The following is a 13,883-nucleotide window of genomic DNA, read 5'->3' on the forward strand; positions in this document are numbered from 1 at the left end:
AACCCTTAGGAAAATAAAGTTTAAAAAGTATGCTTCTTTCTATATTCAGAAACCATAATTTCTTTGTCTGAGGATGAATAATATTTTTCATCATAAGTCCTTTGAAATTGTCTTTGATGATTGTAGTGCTGAGAATAGTTGTCATTAATAACTGATCATCTTACAATATTTTTGTTGCTCTGTAGACAGTACAATTCATTTTGTATCAGTTCATGTAAGTTCTTAAGTTTTTTTTTCCCTGAAAGTGTCCTGCTCATCATTTCTTATAGCATAGTAGTATTCTATCACAATTATGTCACAATTTATCATTCATTTCCCAACTAAAGAGCTCCCTCACAATTTCTAACTCCATTCCACCAGAAAAGAGCTACTATAAATATGTCTGCATCTATAGGTCCTTTATCTTTTTAAAATTTTATCTTTTGATACAATAGTGACACTGATAGGTCAAAATTTATGTACTGTATTACACTCCTTTGACCATAGTTCCAAACTGTTGCAAAGAATGTTTGAATGACTTCACAACTCTACCAAAGTTCAACATTTGTCTTTTTATTTTTTGTCCCATTAGCCAATCTTATAAGTATAACTTCAGAATTATTTCAATATAAACTCTTTCTAACTGCCCCAATAATGCAAAACATATAAAATGTAAATGGTTCAATCTTATAAAGACCTTCATTGTTTTCCTTTTCTATTTACCACTTTATGCTTATCTTGAGTCTTGTATTTGAAAAGTCAAATTTTCTCTTCAACTCTGTCCTTTTCATGAATAATTCTTGCAAGATTTCTATTTTGTTGGATGAATATTTTTTTCCACTGAAGCAGTATGCTCAGTTTTGCTGGTAGTTGAATCTTAGTGGTAATTCTAATTCCTTTGCCCTCTAGAATATCATATTCCAAACCTTCCAATCCTTTAATGTAGAGAGCCATTAAATCTTGTATTATCCTAACCATGGCTTCCTAATACTTAATTAAAATATTTTAATTAAAGAAAGATTGAGTCATTTCAGTTTTCCAAACCTGCCTTGAAGCAAATAATTTTTTATTGGCTGCTTACAATATTTTTTTTTCCTTGACTTGGGAGCTCTGGAATTGTCTATAATATTTCTGAAATTTTCATTTGGGGATCTCTTTCAGGAGATGGGGTGGATTCTTTCCATTTCTATTTTAGCCCCTGGTTCTAGAGCATCAGGGTGGTTTTCTTTGATAATTTTTTGAAAGATGATGTCTAGGATCCCTTTTTATTCATGGCTTTCAAGTAGTCTAGTTATTTCCAAATTATATCTCCTGTATCTCTTGTTCAGGTCAGTTGTTTTCACAATGAGGTATTTCACCTTGTCTTCTATTTTTTAATTCTTTTGGTTTTCTTTTGTTTCATGATTTCTCATAAATCATTACCTTCTATTTACTCGATTCTAATTTTTAAGGAATTATTTTCTTCAGTGAGATGTTATGCGCCTTTTCCATTTGACCAGTTCTGCTTTTTAAGGAATTTTTCTTGATTTTAAAATATCTTTTTTTTTTTTTTTTGCATTTTGTAAGTTCTACTTTTCAAGACACTTTTCTTTCATTGACTTTTAAAAAACCTTTTTTTGCTACTTCTCCTATTCTGTGTTTTTTTAAGGTATTATTTTCTTCAGTATTTTTTGTGTCTCCTTTACCAAGCTGTTGACTCCTTTTTTTGCAATTTCCTTAAATCACTCTCATTTTGCTTCCCATTGTTTTCTTATAACCCCCTTACTTGATTCTGAAAATCTTTTTTGAACACTTGCATGGCCTGAAAATAATATATATATATAGGCTGTGGGTGTTTCCATTTTGATTTTATTATCTTCTGAGTGTGTTTGATCTTTCATAGTAACTTTCTATAATCAGAAATTTTTCTCTTGTTTTTTCACTTTTAGTCTATTTCTTGATTTTTAAGTCTTTGTTAAAATAGCATTGTGCTTGCAAGATGGAGAGTCTACTGTCCTATGCTTCAGAGGTTTTGACCAACTGTTTTCAGGGATATTTTTAGGGAATTATAAGTTGCCAATATGGTATAAATTAAAGAGATTTCTGTTTACTACTCTCCTGGCTTGTGCTCTGATCTGTAAGTGATGACAAGCACTTTGGAATTGTGATAAGAATTCCTGCTCTACTGTGGCTGCAAGTTTTGGTGTGGTAATATTCCTCCTTACCCTGGAACTGCCTGTGATCTGGATCTGAGTATGGACAAAGTTGTTCAATTGTCTGTCAACTGAGAGCTCCAGAAGAAGACATTGACATTGCTGCTCCAGTAGCTCCTGAGGCTTTATACTGGTTTTCTGTGACCCCCACATGCAGTAGTGCAGCTTGGGACAAACTGTGCTCCACTCTCATTCAGATGTGAAAGATTTTTCTAGCTGCCCTTCTAAGTTGTCTTTGGTTCGAAAATTAATTTGCCCTAGTTGTTGTGCTCTGTTTTGTGGCTTTATTTAAAGTTGTTCAGAGTGGTCTGGGGAGAGCTCTGGTGAGTTGCTATCTTTTCTCTATTATCTTTGCACCCCCTTTGTTGTTATATTTTTAAGAGTTAATGAAATGAATATCAAACAAGTTAATGGTGCCATCTTTGCTTCTATTTTAATTAAAGAATGATTGTCATGTCAGTTTTTCAAACCTGCCCTGAATTTTAAAAGTTCTACTCCCATGTCTTTAAGCAATGTCTGTTACATGATTTGTTTTCTTCTTTATTGGCATCATTTCTACCATCCCTCAAAGTAATGACTATCTTGAAAATATCTAGGTAGTACATTGTATTACTCTGAAACTGAAGCTTTAATGAGACCTAGTGTATGCTTCCTCTCTCCCTTCTTCCTTTTTTCCTTCCTTCTTTCCTTCCTTTTTTTCCTTCCTTCCTTCCTTAGTTATTTCCTACTTCCCTCTCTTTCCTCCCTTCCTACTTTCCTTTACTCCTTTCTTCCCTCTTTCCTTCCACCCTTCCTTCCCTCTTTCCTTTCATCCTTGCTTTCCTCTTTCACTTCATCCTTCCTTCCTTCCTTTCTTCTTTTCTTTTCTTTTCTTCCTCTTTCCTTCCCTCTCTTTCCCTTTCACTCTTTTATTCTTTCTCTTCTTCCCTTCCTCCATCTTTACTCCCTCCTTCTTTATCTTATTTTCTCTGTATTTCTCCCTTTCTCTATCTCTATCAGTTTATCTCTCTGAAAAAAAATTCACTTCTGATAATGTTGTGCACAACTCCAGCTTCATTTTTTCCTACCTGGCCCCTTGTACTGCTATCCAAACTGTGCTCCAGAGGACTTGGCAGTATGTTCTTCCTGTCGTGCATCAGGCTTTCATTTCCAGGCCATCTGTAAAATTATAATACAGGAAGGGAGAATGACAAACAAGAGGGAGGGCCTCCTGGTTAAAGGAGGGAAGCTGCTATGTGCCAGAGGAAAAGGGCTGAGCAAATCAGATGTGATTTAGAGTGAGTAAAGCAGAAGTCAAGGGACAAGGCCTTGAATCTTCATCCCCACCAAAAAATGAGGAATTCCTGGCAACACATTTTATGCAATGGCTGTGGCTTTTTGTGTGTGTGTGTGTGTGTGTGTGTGAATTGTGTTTCAAAGAGGAAGAAGAAAACAAATAACAATGAATTGTAAAACTTAAGAAATGGCTATATTAAAAACAACAAGCAAGCTCCAGATTAAGCTGTTGTCTTTTTTGAGGACCTCAGAGGTCAGCCTCTTAATGGAGCCTCCTGCAAACCCACTGAACTGCATCTGGGAGATTTTGAGGGAATCCTCAAGGAAAAGGCTGTGGGAAGCTTCTCTACCCTTTTCCCCTTTCCATTTTATTCTGCCTGTCTTCCTCAGCATAAATCACAACCCTTTCACTGATGGACATGTGCCAAGCTGCAGACTTACAGGAGTGTTTTTTCCTCATTGGCTACTGAGCAATGAGCCTATATCTTTTGTAATATGATTCAGGGGCTTGTACTTGGCACATTCTCTGTTTCTCTCTCTGTCTCTGTCTTTCTCTCTCTCTCTCTCTCTCTCTCTCTCTCTCTTTATATCTATTTATAAATATATAGATAGATAGATAGATAGATATATGTATAAATATAGATAAATAGATATAGATATAGATATATGTGTATGTGTACTATATGGATATCTTTGATCATTAATGAAAAAGTATAGATGTTTTATATGTGGCCTGGTATCCCAAAACAGCTAGGTGACATGGTGGATAATGTGTCAGACCTGGAGTTCATCTCTAGCCTTAAACCCTTCTTGGCTGTGTGACCCTGCATAAGTCAATTAACCATCTTTACTTTAGTTCCTCATCTGTAAAATGAACTGGAGAAGCAAATGGAAACAGAAACTTTGCCAAGAAGACCTCCAGTGAGGTCACAAATTGTTGAACATGACTGAAGCGACTGAATAACATTTCAGCATGTTCATATTTCAGCAGGGCAGAGTATTTATATCTCTGAATATTGACAGAATCAGGATACACTGGGGTTTTTATTACAGTTCTTTTATGCTGGATGAGTCACTTAATCTCATTTGGTTACAGGAAGAATGGCATATTGGAAAGTGTTAAATTTAAATTCAGAGGACCTTGGTTTATGTCCACAACCTATGATTTGCTAATCTTTGGTTTTGGGAAAATCTCCCATATTCTCTGCACTTGATTTTACCCAATTATAAAATGACTTGTTAATTTGGATGACTTTAATTTGAATCCTTCAAGCTCTTAATCTGTGAACTTTTTCTTTTCAAAATATATGCATAGTTTTCAACATTCACCCTTGCAAAAATTTGTGTCCCAAATTATTTTCATTCCCTTCCTTTCCTACCCCTCAAGGAAAGCTTCAAAGGAAAGCTCATGGGAAGCTTACCATCGGTACATGGAATGTGCATATATTTATAGACAACATAAAATCTATTAGACCTGAAAGAAGAACAGCTCTTGTTGCAAGAGAACTCAACAGGTATTATATCTAAATAGTATCCCTGAGTGAAACAAGGCTGGCAAATGAAGGCTAAGTTACTGAAGTAGCAGCTGGATACACATTATTCTGGTATGACATCAGTGAAAAGGAGTGCCACAAAGCTGGTGTAGGTTTGATTGATGCCAAAATCCTGTAAATGTCTCATCAGACTATCCTTCTTGCTGACAAATGTAATGAATCCAATAAAATACTCCATGAGCATGGGAGCTCTCTTAAGAACCTCTCCCACACACACACACACACACACACACACACACACACACACAAAAATCTTTAGTAGAATATTGTTATGGGCCAGAACTCTACTTGAAACAAGGATTCTTACAAGGTGCTAAGTGGAATTGATAATACAATGGTTATCTAGTTTAGCATGGTGATTAATAGTTCTCTAGTTCAGTATGATTGATTTAATCTTAAAACGAATAATAGTTCCCTAGTGATATAATGGTTGGCTTATACTCAGTATGATGAATAGATTTAACTATAATAGAGCATATAAACTGGGACAAACTCAGCCAGACAGATTCACTCCATCTCATACCACCTTGGTGGCAGGCCTCTCCTCCTTTAGTTCTCCACTGAAACCAAGACTTGGAAGGCCTCCAAGAAAGCTAGCGGAAGCCCCATGCAAGGAGACAAGATTTTGAAGGACATAATAAAGGATTTGGACTTTAACGAAGAATTTAACATGTCATTTCTTTGTGTATCTGTGAACCTCAGCAACAATAGCAGTTGCAATGGTAATAATAGCTCATATGTTGATAGTGTTTTTCACTTTTTTATATTATTTTTCATCTTTACAACAATCCTGTCATCTTGGTAGTATAATTATCAATAACTCTATTTTACAGATGAGAAAACTGAGCTTTGGAGAAAACTACTTGACTTACTCATAAACTACATGATTTGCAAGTGGTATTGTGCAGGGTCTAAATTAATCTTTTCTGGCTTATTCCATTAGAAAGTATCTTAAGTAAACATTATTATTTTTATTCTTATTGACTTTCCTAATTTTTTTATAGCTTTATGGTGGATCATTTTGTGTTATTTTTATACCCTCCCAAGAAAAAAGCAAGAGTAATAGAATAACATCTTCCTCAGTTTTCTAAGGAAACTACCATCTGGTTTTCTTTTTTGTACTTCAAAGTGCAATTGAATGAGTTTTTGCATAAATAATCTTTTAGAAAGTGTAGGAGCTGTGTGAAAATGGGGAAGAAATCCTTATGAATTAAGCTACTCATAAATTCCCTTTGCAAGCTCTTGGATTGTTCTATGCTTCAACATTTGTTTATGTGCTCATTAGCTGTTTGAATTATTCTGTCTTGATATGGATCAGCATAGATATGCTGCATCTATTAGAAGGATATAGATAATTTTTAATAATCACAATGGAGAAATTATCTTCATTAAGGAGACATTTCACCAAGTCAAGACTTTAATAGTAATATCTATATGTCCTTATCAATAGAATGGGAGGTAGCATAGGATCTAGTTAGACTGCTAGAGTTGGAGTCAAGAACCACCTAAGTTCAAATACTGTCCCAAAAACTTAATAGCTATGTGAAGTAATATACCCTTTCTGAGATGAAGATGGTAAGGAAAGAGAATAATAAGCATTTCTATAGTACCTATTATTTACCAGGCAACATATGAAATGCTTCATAAATATTGTCATTTCGCCATCAGCACAATTCTTGAAGGTAGATGGTGTTATCACCACCATAACTGAGCTTCATACATACAGCTAATATCTAAAGAAAAATTTGAATTTAGATCTTCTTGATATTATACCACCTAACTGCCTAGATGAGCTTCAGTTTCATCATCTTTCAAATGGAAATTATGATATCACCTTTATAAGGCTTTATAAGGAACATGTTAGATAAAGCACTTTTTAGACTTTAAAGTATTATATAGATGTTAGTTATTATTATTCCTCATGATTGGAATACATTATTGAATGTGAGCCTAATTTAATTAAAACATGATATTTCAAGGATGAGTCTGAATAAGTGTTTCCCTGATATAGAGACATCTTGCTGATGAGTAGAAAATATAGCATTTTATAGATGTTAGGAAAAAGAGTATGCATTTCATGAAATCTTAAGAGAAGCATTAGGTTCTTCATCTGCAAAATAATACAGTCTGAAAATGTATCCTCCAAGGGCCCTTCTACATTTAATGTGGAACCTCTATCTATCTATCTATCTATCTATCCATCTTATTGTAATTACATAATTACAGCATATTGATTACGTTTGAACTTAGAGAATCATTACATCACCATGCTAAGTACTAAGTATATATGTGAACTAGAGAACAATCATCTCATCAATTTCACTGAGTTCATACCTTGTTTCAAATATACTTCTCCAGAGTTTCAGCTCTCTACAGAAAAAGAACAATAGATTGGCTGAAGCAGTTGAAGAAGTCATAGGTGGGTATCAAAAAAGCCAACATCATGCACTGTATCCTAGGTCATCATCAGCCATCTTGCTTTTTGCTATGTTATTTGGCTTTGATTATTCTAGAAGATAGTACACTGCCTATTTTGTGCAACCCTGTGTCACTTGAATCTAATTCACATACAAGTCAAGATATCAGTCATGCTGTCTTTGGTACAGACAGTGGAAGAAAAATTTAGAACACAAAGTTTTACAAAAATCTTTATATCTTTACATATATTCAGAAAAATAAAATACTATTTTAAAAAAGATTTGATTTTCAATCCCAGCTTTGCTCAGTGCCATCAATGTAATATCTTTAGACCTTTATTTTCCTCATTCATACAAGTAGTAAATTAGATTAATCAGATATACTTACCTGATGCCTAATTATATTTCAGTATTATTAACTCCTTTAATAATTCTCTGTATTTTATTTTATGGATTTAAAAACATTATTCTGAGAAGGGTCTCATAGCCACATTTAGACTGATGGACTAAACCATGTGGGACTTTCACATGAAAAAAAGTTAGGGACTGCGATAATAGTGTATCTATATGTTCCTTTTCAATTCTCATTTTCAAAGGATAAAATTCCTTTTTTATTTATTTACTAGCTAACTTATTAATTCACTACCTAATTTACTACTGATGCTAACTTGCTGCTAATAATAATTTTATAAATATGATTGACTTTTTATGGAGGTTGTTTCCTATTTTGTAGGTACAACCTATAAAAATTTAATAATTTAACTTAAAAATATATGTATCAACAACCTGAGATTTTTCAGAGTTTGAGGAAGATTACATTGTTAGTTATTTTAGAATAATACAAGAATGAAAGATCCCTTAATTCCTCTGGCTTCATTTAGTTTTAATATATTGCTTTCCAAGAGCTATATCTATCATAATATTCTCAAAATCTTGGGGATAACTATATTCCATTTGTGATTTTTTTTAAATGAGGGTCTATTATTTAAGGGAAAGTTAATACAGGTTCAAAGATTCTATGACTTGAGAGAGAGAGCTCAAAAGGCATCCATCCCAAACTTAGCTGAATCAAAATTCCTTCTGTAATTTTCATGACAAATGATTCATCTGAAGAATTGCAAGTTAGTAAACTTGTGATTCCATGCAACTCCTTTACATTCTACTTTTGAACAATTAATTATTAGGATGTTTTTCCATTTATTGCATTGAATTCTATCTTTCTTTACCATAGTGCTCTTAATCCTGTTGTCTAGCCTTATATAATGCAATGTAATGTCTTTTCTACCTGACATCTCTTCAAATATTTAGGCATTTAACATTCTTCTCCCCACTGTCAGTCTTCTCTTGTGCAGGATAAACATACCCAGTTCTTTCAGGGAAACATATGATGTGATTTCAAGTCTCCTCATCCTTCTGATTATTACCCTCTATATGTAATTCATATAATCAATAACAGAACCCTAATTAAACATAAACTGATGAATTTTATTAAGAATAATCACCATATCTTCCTTCTCATACTGCATGGACATCTCTAAAGCAATGGGTCAAGATAATGCTCCATACAGCCAGAAAGATTTTTCTGTTATTGTCTCTCAGCAATCTATTATTCTTTGAGATTCACTACATGTATCTTAATTACCTGGTCCAAGCCTTCCTTTTTTCATCTACATAGAGGTTAAGGAAATCATTTCTTAGAGAATTATACCTTCTCCATTCTATTAGTCAGTTACATATTTGGTGAGGGACAGAATGGGAAACCTTAGGTTTCACATTCATGTTATAACTTGCTTGGGTTTTTGTTGTTGTTGTGGTTGTTGATCTTAACACTGGTCCATTTTACTAAGCCAAAAGTTAAAGAGAAAAATGTAATACCACCTAAATCTATCAGCATGCAGTTGCCCCATAAGCACTTACTGAATGTACCCCCCCAAAAAAATCTACTATCTATCTTTATATCTCTCTCTCTGAATTTATGTATATACACATTAAGTATATACATACATACTTACAAAAATACATTTACTTGGATACATAGATATCTGTGTATGTATATATATATATATATGTTTATAATTCATGGGAAAATATATGCATATACATCTCTCTTTATATATATAAATATATTAGAGGTAATTACTTCAGTTACTTCTGAAAGAATTGAGATTCTGGCCTTTGATTTAGGTTCTGGTAATGAGTAAAAAAAAAATCATAGTATTTCATAGTATTTCTAAAAATATATTTATCATTTGAATCATAAAGTGCATTACTGTATTTTAAGTTCTATATGATATATGATATTGACTATAAGAAATTGATTATTCATAAAACATTATAAATTTATCTCCAGAAAAATGAAAATGAGGAAGGGACTCAAGAAATTAACTGAAACAACATTTCTTCCAGAAATCATCTTCTAGAAGGTTGTAAATGTTGCTTTAAGTTTTCCACATAAGATGAAAGTTCCCTAAGATTTCAGGAAAGGTAGAAAACTACTAAGTTCCAGTTCATATCCAAAAAAGGTCACTGTTTACACAGACAATCTTTAATAGAGATTTTCCAGAAAAAATTGGTTTAGAACACAGCTCTGGAGAAGACAGATTGAGAACTCACAGCCACACTTTATTGCTAATCTTATTGTGGTTTTTCATATTGTGGGAATGCAAACTGTCCAATGTAACTCTACTTCCATTACTCTTACCACTTTTCTTCAGGGAAAGAAAAGTATCACAAATCAAAAATTTGCTTAAGTTTAAACATTAGGAAGAGCTTTCAAGGAGGAAAAATTCTGCTACATAAGCATGGAATCTTTAAAACAATAAGTATGCCACAAAAATTCTTGACATATTGAATCTGACTATAGGAACCCAGCCTAGTTCAGAGATGAAAGGATACTATTGAATCCTGCTTGGATGTACCGGCATTCTGTCCTCCTTCAAAGGAATATTGCTGTTTCCTGCTGCAGGTAGGTGTAATGTTCTTAGTTCTTTTGAAAGGACTTATTCAAAAGTTCATAAAGCCCTTATGTTGATTCCCCAGCATTAAGAGTTGGTTATAATTTCTTCATTTTTGGTTTGACTCAAGAGCTGAAAGAACAAATCACTTATAAAGGGGTCATGCAAATGAATAATAATGTCATGTCTTTTTATGGCCCCTCAGTAAAAAAAAAAAAAAAAAAAAAATTCCAGTCTCTGCCTCCCTTCCACTCCCATTCATTCCAGTCCAGTCTAGAGTGAAAAAGGAAAACTCTTTTCAAAGTTTTGGCATGAGGTAAAAAATGTTAAGTGCCTAGTTCAAGTGACATATTTGGTTTATAAGTCATTTTCTTGATTCTGTATAATTCTCAGCAAGTTGCTTTTATTACACTCAAAAACTTTCTGTAGTATTCAGTAATGATCACAATTGGTGTCTCAAAATTTGAATTGAGAAACCATGGATATTTCACTATAAATGTACATCAATAACATCTCAGTGTAGAATACTTTTAAGTAGAGTCCTTTGGGTCTGGCTTATTTCCTTTAGTTGATGGGTCTATGTCAGAACTCATAAATATCTCAGTTATGAAAAATGTAGTTTATCTACCACCAGGTACCATCTATCTTCACATGTAGCCAGAGAATTTCAGATTTGGGAAGGATCTTAAGAAGAAAGTCACCTAGTTCAATACCTCTTTGAAGCACAAATCTTCACATGGCAGTTGAAGTTTATGAGTGAGAAAGAGAATTAATAATCTCTATGTCAATTAATTCTCACTTTTTTCAAGAAAATAATTAAATTATGTTCATGCAACTAGAAATTTTTATTCACACCCACCACCATGGAACATTATTTCTTATCTCTCAGAATCTTGTGCTCTTATTATTTTTCACAATCAGTATGGAATTATGCTATGTTGCAAAGGTACAGATTATGGAGGAGCTACTTCCTTTTTTTTTGCTTTTTTTATTGAGACATTTGGGGTTAAGTGACTTGCCGAGGGTCACAAGCTAGGCAGTGTTAACTGCCTGAGATCACATTTGAACTCAGGTCCTCCTGAATTCAGGGCTGGTACTCTATCCACTACTTACTTCTTAAGTAGCACTTTCTCTTAGAAGAACCATATTTAAGGAGATAAGCATGGGACAATGAATGGAATTCTGCATTCAGAATTAAAAGTACAGGTTCTGATTCTAAGTGAACATAGGGAAATCAATTAATATATCTCTAGACAATGGTTTCTTCATCTGTATAACAAAGGAATTGAAAAAAAAAATTTCCCCACATCTAGATTCATTATTTTCATTCCTGTTTAGGATTTGAATCATCTTCTCTTTCAAAGGATGATTGATGTCCACTGGCAATATCATTCACAATTTAAATGTCACTTTTGTATTTCTAGCTGTAGATTTAAACTTGATAATATTAAAAATAATTTCCCTAACACCTTATTAACCATTAAGTATAAAACAAATACATTTAATTTAATGTTTCAAGTAATTTCTTTTGACAAGTAAATAAAAATATTTTTTAATTAGTAAAAAAAAAATCTCTTTTCAAATTTGTGTTTTAATTACTATTTTGTAGTATTGTTTTCATCATTTTTTGATTTAGAAATTCATGTGATATCAAAAATAAAAATATTCTTTTAAAAAGTAAGTTTATTTTTGTTTCCATTTGACTATAATTCATTCATTATTGTGACAATTATATTTCTAGGTATGAGATATAGATGCCTGTTATCTACTTAAGTATTATTGTTTCTAGATTTAAATACCAAATTGTTAATATTAAAAATTGTTTTATTGAATTTTTTAAAGTGTCATTGACAAAAATAAGCAGTAGAATTTAAACATTTAAAGTATCAAAAGCAGCTATGGATACCTAAAATCAGATTTAAACTTTTACCAGAGCTGCATATGACTTTGAACCAAAAGGAAATGAGCTGGTACTCTCTCCTATGAATGGCAATGAGTATGTTTTTATTAATTCTTAGATTTAATTAGCTTTACAAAAGAAAAAGAAAAAAAATTTAGAACCAAAACTATCTTGCACAGTGTGTAAACTTGAACATTTTAGTCTAAATTATTTGAATTTACACTTCATATCTTATTTGATATTTCCTGACCTGTGTATAGATTCCAAAGAATTATAGAGAAAGACTAATAAAGGTGAAAATAATGTCAACTCCTTTCTTCCTAAAGACCTTCATCACATTATATACATGTGAACCACTGAGTCGAGGATAAATACCCTTGAAGTATAGTAATAATTATGTGATGTGAATTTCTAGGTATTAGATGCAAGATTGGAATGGAGACAAAATACCAACTGATTACAAAAATAGAGTGGATTTAATAGGGTTTAAACTGATTAAAAGCATATCAAATAAAAAGGAAAAACACTTTTGAAATGAAATGTTGATCTCTTTATTATTCTGTATTGCCAATTTTATTTTAAAGTAATTGTATAAAATTGATTTTTGTTATCATTACGTATCAATCCTAACTACACTATCTTGGGCCAAAAGGTCAGTGAAATGTTTGGACATTCTAGTAATTAGCCATGTGGCACTATAGAAATGGTTCATGGAAGAGTGGATTTAGAGTTTTAAAATTAATTGGCATTCTTCTTGAATACACCATGTGTCATTTGCCATGAAGTCTAGCTTGGCTGATTTAGTTGAAAGCAGATTAGGTATCTTAAAAAAATAAAGAAGAAAAAAAAAAGGTTGATATGACATCAAAAAGTTCTGTAACACATCTGTGGTATTACAGCATGTGAAAAAAAAATTCAGTACAAATATTTTAATAAATTGGTGAGAAAATTGATGCTTTGGGGGTCAAAGTAATGTTTACATATCATCCCTTTAATGAGGTCAAAAGAAGATCATAATCAAATAGTGACAATAAGTTAGAGAAGTACTGAGAGATGTCTTTCTTATTTATAGTAACTAGTAGAGTCTGTAGAAGATATTTTTTCTTCTTTGACCCAGTGATGCTTGTCAACAAGATAAATGAGGCTTGAGACCTTTAATGACAAAGTACATTTTTAAAGTTATTATTGTTCTGTTATTCATAAAAGACATAAAAACCAATGTGGGCAGACTCTATAGTGCCTACTGAATTATTTGGGAATGTTTAGTTTGGCCTTATTTTTCATTTGTTGAAAATAGATGAAAAGAATAAAACATTAAATTCATAATGCAACTTAGAAAATTATTATATGTGAGAAAATGTTTCCATTTTTTGAGGGGGATTTTTATGAGAATATATAGCAATACTAAATGTTCATCAAAGGCTAACACTCTCCTATCCCCAGTCTTCTCCTGAGCTGTAGGCTATAAATATTTGATTTTTAGGTTTTTTGTCAAATATTCTCTATTTGAAACAAACCCAGCTCAATGAATTCAAGGTCTTGTACTGGGTCAGAATGAAGGAGGATTTCATTACTCTCTATTTTAAGCATTCATAGGACCATTGCCAAGTGTT

General features: G+C 32.6%; 1 long non-coding RNA gene across 1 annotated transcript in view; it reads left to right on the plus strand.

Annotated features, from left to right (window-relative positions):
• LOC127564673 (uncharacterized) overlaps positions 1 to 10,598 on the plus strand; it is a 38,007-nt gene extending 27,409 nt beyond the window's left edge. The window contains exon 2 of the long non-coding RNA XR_007954330.1: positions 10,280 to 10,598. This is a non-coding gene — a long non-coding RNA (uncharacterized LOC127564673). The remainder of the gene's footprint in view (positions 1 to 10,279) is intronic.
• Positions 10,599 to 13,883: the final 3,285 nt, after the last annotated feature.

This window comes from Antechinus flavipes, chromosome 5 (genome assembly GCF_016432865.1).
Source record: "Antechinus flavipes isolate AdamAnt ecotype Samford, QLD, Australia chromosome 5, AdamAnt_v2, whole genome shotgun sequence".
In the NCBI taxonomy this organism is placed as follows: Eukaryota; Metazoa; Chordata; class Mammalia; order Dasyuromorphia; family Dasyuridae; genus Antechinus; species Antechinus flavipes.